Raw genomic sequence first — 14,210 nt, 5'->3', positions numbered from 1 at the left:
ACGAAGAACTAAAATCGGTATTCTTGTATCAAGCCGGCTATTCCTGATAAGAATCCATTGATAAGATACCGTTAGTTCTCGTTACTCATCGTTCTAAGCAGGTTAATACGTAATCCCTTTTGCGACTAACTCGTTTCTCTTTTCTAACCGACTTCGAAAAGAAGGAGGTTACTCAATTCGACATGTATATATAATTTTTTGTTTTTTAAGTGTTTGTTCACCGATTACGCCGAGATGGCTTGTCCAATCGGAATTAAACCTCTTGCATTTTATAGAGTATGTCCCCCAGGTGGTCCCGTATCAAGACATTTCGAGATTTGTCATTTTTTGCCTGTCCTTTTTTATGCAAAAAACCGAAAAATTTTATACTGCTTCTTACTCCGAAACGGTTGGAACAACAGGATTGAAATTTCTTACATCTGGTAAGATATCGCTGGTATTTGCTCCCATAAAAAAAATTTGGCCTTGTTTTATTTTTTACCATTTTATATCACTTTTTATTGCAAAAAGTACTATTTTTCCACGTATGTTCGAGCTGAAATCGATGAAATCGTTGAAACCCCTCACATTTTGCTGCCGGTCAGGTTTTCGCGATGATTACGTTTGCAAAAATCTATGAATTCTTTTTATCGTTTATAAACTATTGTTACTGCAAAATTCCTATTCATTGATGTAACTCGGCAAAAAATTAACTGACTGCGATGAAACCTTCTACATACAATGACAGATGATTTCATGATGTTCGCATTTGGAAAAATTGATGGACTTTATAAGTGTTTATATCAGTTGTTACTGCAAAATTCCTATTCATTGATGTAACTCGACAAAAAATTAACTGACTGCTATGAAACCTTCTACATACAATGACAGATGATTTTATGATGTTCCTATTTGGAAAAATTGGTTAATTTCTTAATGTTTATAACATTAATTTAATCCGAACCACCCCTTTCAAGGAGCTCCAACATTTGGGACAACCTGTACATTGCTCATAACTATTGTTATTGCATATATCTATTGAAACCTTTCTTGCTTATGTCTATTGATTATTAGATTAGTAGATTGCCACTAAAAAGGGTAAAAAAATAATTTTCAGAAAAAAAATATAACCGACTTCGAAAAAATATTAAAACTGCACTAAAAAGTATGAAATAATTTCTAAGTAAATTGATATGAATACTCACCAGTTCTAGATATAATTGCTTAAAAGTATGAAATAATTTCTATTCTCTTTATTTTAAATTATATTGAATAATATATTAAAGTTCTATTTCCTTTATATTAAATTATGTTAAATAACTTTTTCGTAGTTGGCGCAAAATAAAAAATTACTTACATTCAAAAGTACCAAATGTGGTTTAACTTTCTGTTGGAGGGACTAAACATACCCCCTTAAGTTATTACTATCATTATATCTACTTTAGACATCATATACATTAACATTATTCAATATCGCCACTTCCACCAAATGTTATCCCAAACCTACTCGGACAGTATTTTCATACAGAGAGTATATACATAGCAGTAATCAATATTTCTACCCTCAGCCCCCGCAAAAAGGAATGCCCCAAACCTACTGAGACAGTATTTTCATGTAGATTGTATATGCATTAACTGTATTCAATATTGCCCCCTACCCTCCCCGCATCGCCAAAACAAATACATCAAACCCTCTCAGACAGTATTTACACGTAGACAGTATACAATATACATGTATACATTAACACCCTCACCAAAAACTAACTCAAGCAGGAATTAAAAATTTTAAATTTGCGCCAAATACGAAAAGGTTATTTAACATAATTTAATATAAAGGAAATAGAAATTATTTCATACTTTTTAGTGCAGTTTTATTTTTTTTTCGAAGTCGGTTATATTTTTTTTCAAAAATTATTTTATTAGATAGAAAACTCTGTATTGTTCGACACGTTTGCTTTTATTCGATAAAGATTATCTATAATACAAAAGTATACAAATTACAGAAGAACCTTGGCTTGAAGTACTCTGATATTCATGAATTTTGAATTTAAAAGGTAGAATCTCTGGTTTTATATGAACACCCAAGGTATATGTCATTCGGTTCTTCCCTGTACTATTTTTTAATTGGATCATTTTCCTTGAATACTTCCTGGAAGTCTATGGCACTTTAATCTAGCACTTTAGCAAGTTATGTCAATGATTCATCGATGTACAATACTCATCGAGTAACGATGAAATATGATTAAGTAAATGTCTCCGCTTCCAAATAAAATGAATAATAAATTTAGAGATAAAAACAAGAATAAAATTGACAAACAATTTGCTTGTCTACATATATTTCTTACTCCATGATGTGTAGGTACTGTGTTGTAAGAGTCTTTCTATGAAAATTGATTTAAGAGTTGGGTTTAAGAAAATTGGATACCCTCCGATCGAACTGATTTTTTTATCATAGATAGCCCTTGCAACAATGGTGGTCATCTTGACCCCTAACTCCCCTCTTCCCCTTAGGGTGTCAAAAACTGGAATCGTTCGAAAAGTGGTTTTTTGCACCGAACTTGGTAAGTACGTCATTTCCAACTTTTTTTTTTGGGTCAAGGGTCAAGAGGACTACCATTGTAATCGTCAGGTTAAGAGCTACGTTAAGGATCGAAGGATACCCCATTTTCTTAAACTCCACCAAACTTCTTAAAATCTTAAGCATAAATTAACAAAATTAAAAATATTCACTGTTTAAGGGGGTATCCTGAATTAGGAGATCTAAAAAAAGCGGTTTTTCGTGAATTTTTTAGGATGGAAACAAATAATTAATTCTATCGAAATTTTTATCCTATTTTCATACATATTTGAGTAGTCTGTACAAATTTTTTCAACAAGAAATATTCAAATCGAGTCGACTGTGACGCACATTTGTAGAGCATCTCACAATTTAAAACTTCCTATTGGCGGGAAAGATGCAGGTCGTAATTTTGGTTTGATACAAAAAAACCAAAAGAAATTTTCATTTTCATACATTTTTCTTTTATCTGAACTAAGAAAAACCCGCAAAAATGGTGAAATGTGAAATTACTGCAATTTTGAAAAAAAGAACGAGTTATTCGGGTGAAAAAAATCACTTTTTAACTTGATAAAAAAGTTGTTTAAAATATTTTTGGTATGAATTTTCTTAGTTCACATAGAAGAAAAATGTATGAAAATGAAAATTTCTTTTGGTTTTTTTGTATCAAACCAAAATTACGACCTGGATCTTTCTCGCCGATAGGAGGTTTTAATTGCGAGGTGCTCTATAAGTGTGCCGTCACAGTCGACTCAATTTGAATATTTCTTGTTGAAAAAATTTGTACAGACTACTCAAATATGTATGAAAATAGGATAAAATGTTCAATAGAATTAATTATTTTGTTCCATCCTAAAAAAAATCACGAAAAACCGCTTTTTTAGACCTCCTAATTCAGGCTACACCCTTAAAATTGAAAAAGTAACGCCCATAAAGCGACACAAGAAAAATGTAATGCACCATCAAAATATAGATACAAACAATTATTATTAAAACTTCTCAAAACCTTAAGTACAGGATTATCCAAAATAGTCTACAGGAAGTTTTTTTTACATAAAATAGATACTCTGTTTAATTTTAGTATTTTTTTTATTTAATTATCAGGTATTATCTATGACAATTATGTATGGAAAACGATATCTATCAAATGACCACCACGACCATATTTACAGACATCAATTCGAAAATCAAAATTTTCGATAAAATTGCTGGTTTGCTGGCATAAACTTTACTTTTCAAATAACCCCAAAGAAACAAATCCAATGGGGTCAATTTGTTATTGAACACTGATTTTCAAAATAAATTTTAATCACTTTAACACACTCTGCAATCGCATACGATTCCATAGTTAAAATTGTCTATCATTGTAGGTTAGAAATAGAAAAAAGTGACAATAAACAAACATGGCGTTTGGTAGATGTTCTCATTCAACATCCTAAAGGTACTTTTGGATAACCCTGTATGAAACATCGAGAGTAAAAATGTTTACTGTTTGAAATTGAAACAGTTATAGGGCGGTATTCACAGTCGCAACTTATGTCTAAGCTGTCAGATTCACAGTCGTCGAATAAGTAACGCCTTTAAGCATCGACTTAAGCATTTCCTTTTGAAAGCAATTGCTGTCTATTCTAGATTCACAGTCGATTCTTAAGAAAGTCTTAAGTTCTTATGAATTCATAGTCGAATAAGTTCGCTTTATTAATTGAAAACGTGTTCTTAGTTCGCTTAATTGAGGTTACATTTTTGAGTCAACAGTATACATGACTTAAGCACGCGTGCGAAAATAAAGACGAAAATAGCGGCTCCGTAACTCCTCTTCCTTTCTTAAAAAATACGAAATGGAGCTATATGTATAAGTAAACAAAACAAAACAAAAATATATATATAATAAAAAAATAATATTGTATATTCCTAATGTTATTAAACTTTTTTTTATATCATACAATAAATGTCCTTCTTTTATATGCATATTGCCAGTTTTGTTTCTTTTTAATTATTTACGACTATTTTACCATCCAACGAGCGACGCATAGCCCGTATATGTAAACAATGGATATCGTCTAAGAAATAATGAACTTTTATGGAAAATATTATGATATCAATTACAAAATTGTTGACCGTAGTTGCCTCCCTATCGTATGCATAGCTGGTATTTTTGTTTCTATTTAATTATTTGACCATGTTCCAGGAATCCGGCAGTTTTTAAACTTTTACGTATGGTAGCTAAATAACCGATCATCATTCCTGATTTTTTTTGCAGATATTACTCACAGGGTTGTTTGTAATTACCACTCGCAGAAAATGAATTATTTACTTTCTACCCGTAATAATTGATTAGCAATAAACAAAAAAATATATAAGGACAAATGTTCAATTCAGGACGGGGACGAATAAGATACATAAATAATGCTGCATTTTCAAGAATCATTTTAATTGGTTGTTACAATAGAAAATCGACGGAAATAGCCGATCGTCAAATAAGCATTTAAGCATCGGTTTCTTAACTAAGTCGAGCTTATTCGCTGACTGTGAATACATAGCGACTCAAGCAGTGCTTATTCCAATAAGGCGAACTTAGTCAAGAACTTCTTAAGACAATGCTTAAGTCGCGAATGTGAATACGGGCCTAATAATAGTCGCTTTTTCCGAATTCAAATATCGCGCGTCGTTCGACAGACGCATGAATGGACGAAGAATCGCGTGTGTGGCGGCATCTACAGTGTGTTCGGTGCACCGACGATGGAGAAACCTACGCGAAAAGTATTGAATCGATGACGTCACAAAAGACGTGTCAGTGGAAGGAGTAGACGGGGATTGTGGAGGAGCATGTTGAAAAATGTCCGATTACTTTAATTTATCGTGGGACGTGGATAGTGGTAAACAGACGCGTTTATGTTGACCGCGAGAGTCGAACAATAATACCGGTGTCGGTACATGATTATCGTCGGGTCTCGGGCTATCACGTGGACGAAAAGGACATTTAGTTTTCGGACGAGCGGACACGCCGACCGAAATATATCTTCGAAAAATAAAACCAGTGGGACGGTGTTGTTTTGTTTCTGTTGGATTTATCAGGGAGCTGACCTCGCGTTACGGTGAGTAAATGGAAAATAATAGCATTTCCCTGGAACAGTGACACGGAGACAGCTGTTTTCGTAAATCATATTCGATCGGCTTAACACACGCTTGTGGCTGTGCACTTGCGAATTTGTGAGGTTAGGTTCGTTTGTTCGTTCCTGGTGCGCCGTGCGCCGATACACGCGAAAAACTTGTTTGTGCGCAATACCCCCCAGTGAACGCCCATTTCTCGCGGTCTGCCTTGACAGAATTGCGGATTGATACGATCGATATTGTCAAGGGTCTTCCAGAAAGCCACTTTTTTCAGGTGACATCATGTGTACTACGCGGCCAATGTTCACCGTCGACTATTATACTCTTTCGTTGATGCTATTCAGTCGTTGTCGTGCGTTACGAATGTCTTTCACCGACTACTTGTTTATTTCTTAACACTAATCACTTTTCTTAGACTGTTGGGATCATGTATACCTTTATTACTCGGAGAATAATTTAATTCAATAATACATTCCATGATTGAAATATATTTATTATATATTTCGTTAACCTTAAGTCTTGCAACCCAAAAGAATATTCTGTGAGAGAACTGATCATTAACGTGTGCCTTCTGCTTAAATAGTCAACTTTTTTTTACGACACATTGTGTCCCCCAGAGTAAGATAACCAATACGTAAAAGTAACGTACCTTTTATATTGTAATTTAAAATCGTGTGCACATAACTGTTTCTAATGAGTTTTATTTAAAAACAAGAATTACGTATAATCTATGGTATAACAAACTTTGTAAGGTATTCTCTCTTAATTGAATGATTTAATGCGTATAATGTTTTTTTTTATCTTAAATGTTACGAATATAATTTTGATTGTGTTGAGTATCTATGTGTGGACATACCTTCGTGTCAACATCGTAGTACTGATAAAGTAAATTATTTTCAACGCGAAGCATTGTCAAATTACATTCACTGATATACATATTTTATCCTTATATTATGGAAATTTGTATAGTATTTATACAAATAAAAATAATTATAAATTTGATATAACTTTGTTATTTTATGCGTAGAATTACATTCTGTACGATGTAAACAATTAATTTAATTAAATTAATTGGGAATACATGCAAAAAGTAACGTCATAATGTTTCGTTGCTCCACGGGTAATATTTAGTTTTTATGTTTAAACTATTAACGTTTTTAATTGAATATTGGCGGGAACTTAAAAATTGTACGTATCTTATTTACATTCTTATGTAATACATTGCGTCAACTTGAAACATTTTCAATATATTGTCAGTAACAATAACTGAATTAAATAAAATTTGTTTGTCTATGCGGTTATACTAACCTCGATTATTTCAGCTACAATGAAAATTTAAACGGAATTTGAATTACTGAAATGAATGTAATAACACGATTGGGAGTACTCTGTAAATTGGTTTACTTAATTTTGTATCTGAGTAGTTATAATAACGTTTGGAATACATTGATTAATAATGAATGAATGACGACAAATAGTAAACGGGAGATTAACCAGCGCAAGCGTTTAAGTCGTGTCAGAAAAACCGGTTGGAATCATTCACATAATTTGTTGTGGAAAATAAGTTATACAAATTAGTGTAAACGTCGCAAGGAGAATTCAACTTTTAGAAGGCATTTAAAAATATACTTCGTTCATCGTGTTATGAATTATTAAAACAATTATTTACTATTCTTTATGTTTCTTCTGCTTTTCTTCTTTAAGGAGGCTCTACAGTTACGCTGTCGCTATTGTCGCTTGATTCACGTAGTAGTAGATCTGGCATAGTATTTAGAATATTACAATTGTTCACAATTTTATATTAAAATAAAACAAATTATGTTAAACATTGATTTTTAGTCGTTATTATATCTATTATATTTATATTGTTTCATAAAGTAATATAAAACGCATTTTCCCATAAGAGCCCACGTTAAAAAGTGAAAAATTGAAACATTTATTTCTTAGGTTTTAGGTACCCTAGCCTTCCCAAAATTTGTGTGGGTGCTTTTGGGATAAAATCTAACCCGTATACAAATTTTTATAACTTTCTTATTGATATTCAAAAACAAAGAAATGTTTCATGATTAGACGGCGGATGTTTATGCATATTCATATTTTTATATATCTACATGAAGAACAGGAACGTAAATTAAAGTATGTTTTATCTTCTAAATCCTGTAACATGTATTTCATTTTTTATGTTTTATCCTTGTATATTTATATGTATATTATACTCCTTTGTATATTTTCGTATATTTGCATTTTTCATAATATAAAAACATAAATATCTGCAGTCTGTTCGAGATAATTTTTTCCTTATCGTGTTCTATAATATTTCCACAGTGTAAATAGTTATTTTAATTTTCTCTTTAATTAGTCAATTTTTAATAACGTTAATAGTTTCCTTCGTTTCTTTTTGCCATTTTCACTTTTCAAAAAGTTTAATAAATCTTGTCAAGACTGTTATCACTTCAAACATATTTCCAAGAACAGTCATTCAAATCAATACTAAAACTAATAAAGCAAATAAATTGGAACAAACCACGATTTCTTTTGTACCATGAAACGTCACAGATCGTTGCCCCTTAATTATAAAATTAAAAAGGGAATCGTTAGCCGCTACATTAAAATAATTATTAACCACTCTAAAGAGTTGCTTTTGATCGCGTTCATTGTCCCCGCTATGCAGGATTATTGTTGTGTGTCGGCAGTGCTGTCTTAACACCATTACGAGCCCCGGGGGAAATTAGATTATTTATTTATTTATTTAACCAACTGTATTAGCATAAACGTTTGCGTAATGTGTTTGGAAAAATGTGCGTTATGATTTCCTTAAAACCCACGTTCTTCGTGATCTATACACACGAGCGAATGACAATTGAAACGTTGCTGTCCCATTGTGCTGTAAAAATGAAAACGATGTTTCATTGTAATAATCTTAATAATAATAGTAAATATTCGCAGCTTACAGGTAAATTTATTTCGTTTAGATATCGCGGACTCCAAACAAACGAAATTTAAGGGGCGTCATCTAGTGATTTGAAAATATATTTGTACAAGATAGTTAACACTTTTTACCGACTGGTAGCCGCTACATTAAAATAATTATTAACCACTCTAAAGAGTTGTTTTTGATCGCGTTCATTGTCCTATTCATCGTCTTTTTATCATGGCAAGCAATTTTTTGTTACCTATTACTGAGGTACCATTGCATGCTCGCATCATTATATAAATTCTTGTATTATTGTATATAAATTATACTATAATTATGCTATAATATAATTATTACTATAATATAAAATATTGTTAAATTTAATTATATGTCCAAACGCTACCAGTCGGTAGAGTGTTAATCAAAACATTTGTTTACAGTCAACAAGATTGTTAAGATTATTTTGTTCAATTTAAATGAATTTTAGTTTCAAAAATAAAAACTAACACGTTGATAGACAGACTAAAACTCAAGAAAATTTCCACCGATCAAAAATTTTCTCTCAAGATTATCGAAGATTAGATGACGTAACATTTGTCGTAGTATTTAATTTTTTAACCTCGTCAAATTCACAAATCCTAACCAGATTTATTTCATTACCACTTCACCTACAGAATTTATTCTTTTAGTTCCTTAAGGGGTTAGTCGCTGTCAGGAAAATGAAAACGGACACTTTCTTGTGTGTTTTTTTTAAGGTATTAAATAATAATTTTTACTAATGAAATGTAAATATATTACAAAGTATGTCCTCAAGAACCATAAAAGAATTTTTGTTTTAGAAAAAGGTTAATTCATTTCGTCATAACAGGCGATGGCGTGGGTGGTCACGTGGTTTGCGGTGAGTAGGATTTCATCAAATTGGTGTAATTTTGTTTCCAGTACTTGGAAACAAAAATAAAGGTAGATTTAGAAAATATATTAGACTAACGGGTCCCTGCTCGATGGATTTTGTATTTTTTTATATACTTTTTTTTTTATTCTCTATTTAATCATTTAATTTTATAATGAAAATTGAACTTCAACTTCAAATGTACAGTGGGTGTAGAAAATATTCGTACACCGATCAATTTCCGAAAAAACTATGTAAAATTGTAATTTATTAACTTATTTTTTATAAACAATGATATTCTACATATCCTTGGAAATCTCTAGAATAGATAGATTACAAAAAGAAATAGCTATTTATGTAAGTTGCAAAATTAACAAGAAAAAAACCATTAATCGATAGAAATATTGAAGCAGTAAGTATTCGCACAACTGTTTAATTTTTAAAACTTCATTAGAAAAAAGAAATTTACATTAATTTACAAGTATATAATACTTCCTTCGTGGGATTTCCTTTTGATTTTATAATTATTGCAACTCTTCTAAGCGTTAAATTAACTGAATTATTAGTTATTCGAAGTGGGATCTTTTTCCATTGCTCTATTAGAGCCTTTTTTTAAAGTACTTTACTGGAAATTTGAGGTTTTCTAATTCGTACCGAGCAATAAACAAATGTGTTTACTTTACAAACTCTACTGTAAATGGTTCTATACTTTTATCCACTTTTCGTATTTTTTTGTTAATTTCACAAATTACATTAACTAGTAAATGTTGTTTGGACTATATCTATCTTAAAGATTTCCGAGAATATGTACAATATCATTGATTATAAGAAAAGCAATTAATAAACTACAATTTCATTCAAAAGTTTTTTGGAAAATTGATGGATGTACGAATACATTCTACATCCACTGTATCTTAGAGATTTCTGAGAATATGTAAACTAAAAAAGGAAGTTAAAAAATTGCAATTTCACACAAAAGTTTTTTGGGAAATTGATAGGTGTACGAATACATTCTATACCCACTGTACGTCACTTTATTTTAAATTAATTTTTTCCAAAATCTTTCGATCAGGGACCCGTTAGTCTAATATATTCTCCAAATCTACCTTTATTTTTGTTTTCAGGTATACCAGTTTGGAGAAATCTTGCTCACCGCAAACAAAATGGCCACCCACACCATCGCCTGTTATGACGAAATGAATTAACCTTTTTTTAAAACAAAAATTTCTTTACAATTTTTTAAGATACATTTTGTCATATATTTAAATTTCATTAATAAAAATTATTATTTAATACCTTAAAAACACACACACACATACACATACACAAGAAAGTGTCCGTTTTCATTTTCCTGACTGCGACTAACCCCTTAATTCTGGTAACGTGTCGACCAATGTTAACAATGAAAAGCATCTCTAGCTGAGAATTACTCATTTGGCCAATTCTGGTTTGCAGAGCCCTTGGAGAAGTACCTAGGGTGCCCATACGTTGAGACGGCACTGCGTGGAGGAAGCGCGCTCGTCCGCGTAGTTCGTGGACTGAAAGAAGCGGCGCAAACGAAACTCGAATTTCCCGCAGAAATTTTATCGAGCACCCTATAGGTAGAACGTTGCGCAGCAGTCAGGCATCGGCGCCGTCAGCGGCGGTGGCCTGTGTAGTTTTTGCTACGCCCTCTCTTCGCATGAAAATGATTCTTCCCCGGCGTGGTGTAGTAGTAGGGATCGTCGACCATTGGTTATCGAACGTTTTGACTGACAGCTCGGCTGTCTCGTGTCAGGCCAGCGATGAAAGGGAGAAAGAAAAACAGCTTCTGCTTCCCCATTAACGCCTACCGACGATCCTGTGCACCTCTCTAACTCGCGTCTACCTTTTTTCGTCGGGTTTGTTGCCCGATCACGACGCCGATTTTAATACGCCGATGACTGACAGGTAGTAAACAACTCCAGCTCGCCCACGGGATACCATCTTTGTCATAATTAACTCTTTCGGTGCCAGACCGGTATCTGTGCGCGTTAAACTGTGCTCCTTGCCGGGTGTTGTTTTCATTAGGTGATATCTTCGTACAAACGCTGTAATAAATACATATATAGGAACGGACTGCGGATGTTTATGGAAATTAACATTTTTGTAGATACAGAAGAATAATTGAAAATTACATGAACTGTATGTATTATTATATTCTAGACGGTAAAATGTGTGTATTACTGTTAGTATTTTATATATTTTTCATGGGCAAAATAATATCTATATAAAAATTCTAATTGAATTAGATAATAAAAAAAGGTCTTTGTTATTATTATTATTATTATTATTTTTTTATTTGTCCATATTCTTGCGGATTTCCCTGTATTTTCATTTGCCATAAATGCATAAACATCCACAGCGTATATATAAATGTATTGCTTAAATGTATGAGATGCAAAAATTAACCAGTTTTTAACAATTAACAAACCAGTTTTTGGTTTAAGGTAATACGAAATAATAGTAAATTGAAATATTGCACAACAAGCGTATGCAAATATTTAACCACCGACACGTGCTTATTGAGGTTTAAGTACTTTCTTACGTTCAAATACGTACCCTAACTGTTAGCTACTGCTTTGGCACTTAAAGAGTTAAATATTTGGTTTTTTTTTTCTTTACACGCTCGTAAAAACATGTTTCATTGCTTCTCTTCCATTACCTCTCTCATATGTCTGTAGGTGTGAATCAATATGCTCGATACATGCTTCTCGAATCATTTGGGCTCCTTACAAATCTCTGAATTTTTCAATTTACCATTGGCATTTTTAATGTTATAAATGTATCTATTTTTTTACTCCATCAAATCTGTAAAATTTCAAAATACTGCTCTAATTCTTTATTAAATTAATGTTTGGTTTTTATAACTCTACATTAATTTTGATCGATATAAATAATTTTCTCGTCGAGTAATAAATACTAAAAATGAAAGATTCCGTTTAGCAAATTAACACGTCACCTACCCATCTGCTTAAGTTATTAGTTTTTACTCTTTGATTGCTTCTAATAGCACGTTTCAGTGTCGCAGTAATTATTCGCTCGTTACAAAGAATCGACATATTAAACGCCTGATGTAGTACATCGGAAAATGCACGTACACCATCATACAGTTACCGCTAATATGTTTCATTAGTATTAATAACCGACTTGTTTTCGGTTATGCGACACGTGGCTCAACGTTGTAAATTTGATTTTATTCGTTTCCTTTACCATCGATAGATCGAACGTCTATTTCGCTATTCGCTTTAATACATTTACATTTATTTTATTAAATTTTACTTTACTAAATTGTTTAATGTAAAAATGAACTTTTATTTCCAATTCTTTCATTTTTCTATACAATATTTACATATATTTCATTATTAACATTTTAATTATTATTATTGTTATTAAAATTATTTTGTAGCAACATCTCTTTTCTAATGTAAATATTCGTATACAGTTCGTCGAGATGATGCAATATTTAAAAATGTTTACAAAAAGTTCTGCTTATATTTCTAATAAATTACAGTTTCAATAAGGAACATTATGGACAAGTGCACAATTAATTAGCGTTGAATATGATTCGTTAAATTTATTAAAAAAAAATAAAAATACATGGAAGATATCCTAGCCACGTCGTAAACTAAACATTCGAAACAAAATGTGCGTAATGCAGCTAAAATAATAGTCACTAAAATAGTTCTGCGGATTACGATATTTCGATGGACATTATGGATCGGTGGAAGTATGTATTCTTCTAACGTCGCTTCTCTCGTCGGCTCGTTAGAGCATATGCCTCGCTTTCGTGTCCGGTAACAGGTGCGTTCAAATACCATCGAGCACCCAAGAACTCGAAAGCGATATAACGTCTCGTTTGACGGGGTAAAATAAAGAAAAGAGACGTCGTTCACTTCTGCGTTTCAGAACGTATGCATAACGAGAAACAAGAATTTCCTTGTCATTTAGCAAAGCCTCCTATTACATATCAATACAGAGGTTCGTGAGTGTAAACTAACAAGAACCAACGTTTTTCATTCTCAACTCAAACCAAAATCCATGCAAGTAGATAAAGATAAACACCTTATCACTCATTCCGTGCAGGAATACATCTTATAACTTTATTTCAATTCCTTTCATTTTATATGTCATTTTTATTGTACTTTTTTAATTTAACGATGGAATACTGTATTAAATAAAATTATGTATTATGTACTATCTTTTGCACCTTTAAAGTTGTAAATTTAAATATTTGTATTTAAAGTGGGTGTAGAATGTATACGTACACCGATCAATTTCCCAAAAAACTTTTGTGTGAAATTGTAGTTTCTTAACTTCTTTTTCTATAATCAATGATATTTTACATATTCTCGGAAGTTTCTAAGATAGATATAGTCCAAACAACATTTACTAGTTAATATAATTTGTGAAATTAACAAAAAAATGCGAAAAGTGGGTAAAAGTATGGAATTACTAAGTACCAATAAGTACTAATACTACTATTTACTAAGTACTTATAGTACTAAGTACTAATAAGTATAGAATTAAAAGTATACCATTTACAGTAGAGTTTGTAAAGTAAACACATTTGTTTATTGCTCGGTACGAATTAGAAAACCTCAAATTTCCAGTAAAGTACTTTAAAAAAAGGCTCTAATAGAGCAATGGAAAAAGATCCCACTTCGAATAACTAATAATTCAGTTAATTTAACGCTTAGAAGAGTTGCAATAATTATAAAATCAAAAGGAAATCCCACGAA

At 31.8% G+C, this 14,210-nt stretch overlaps 1 protein-coding gene across 4 annotated transcripts in view; it reads left to right on the top strand.

Annotated features, from left to right (window-relative positions):
• The first annotated feature begins 5,253 nt into the window (after positions 1 to 5,253).
• Positions 5,254 to 14,210, top strand: part of LOC128884790 (homeobox protein PKNOX2-like) — a 32,163-nt gene continuing 23,206 nt past the window's right edge. The window contains exon 1 of one of the 4 annotated variants that reach the window (XR_008459470.1): positions 5,254 to 5,631. The gene's annotated coding sequence lies outside the window, so the exon portion shown is untranslated. Of the gene's footprint in view, positions 5,632 to 10,989; positions 11,380 to 14,210 lie in introns of those variants that run through there. The other 3 variants (XM_054138420.1, XM_054138422.1, XM_054138421.1) reach the window with 3 other exon arrangements.

Source organism: Hylaeus volcanicus, chromosome 2 (genome assembly GCF_026283585.1).
Source record: "Hylaeus volcanicus isolate JK05 chromosome 2, UHH_iyHylVolc1.0_haploid, whole genome shotgun sequence".
Classification (NCBI taxonomy): Eukaryota; Metazoa; Arthropoda; class Insecta; order Hymenoptera; family Colletidae; genus Hylaeus; species Hylaeus volcanicus.
This window is presented reverse-complemented; position numbering and strand designations above follow the sequence as displayed.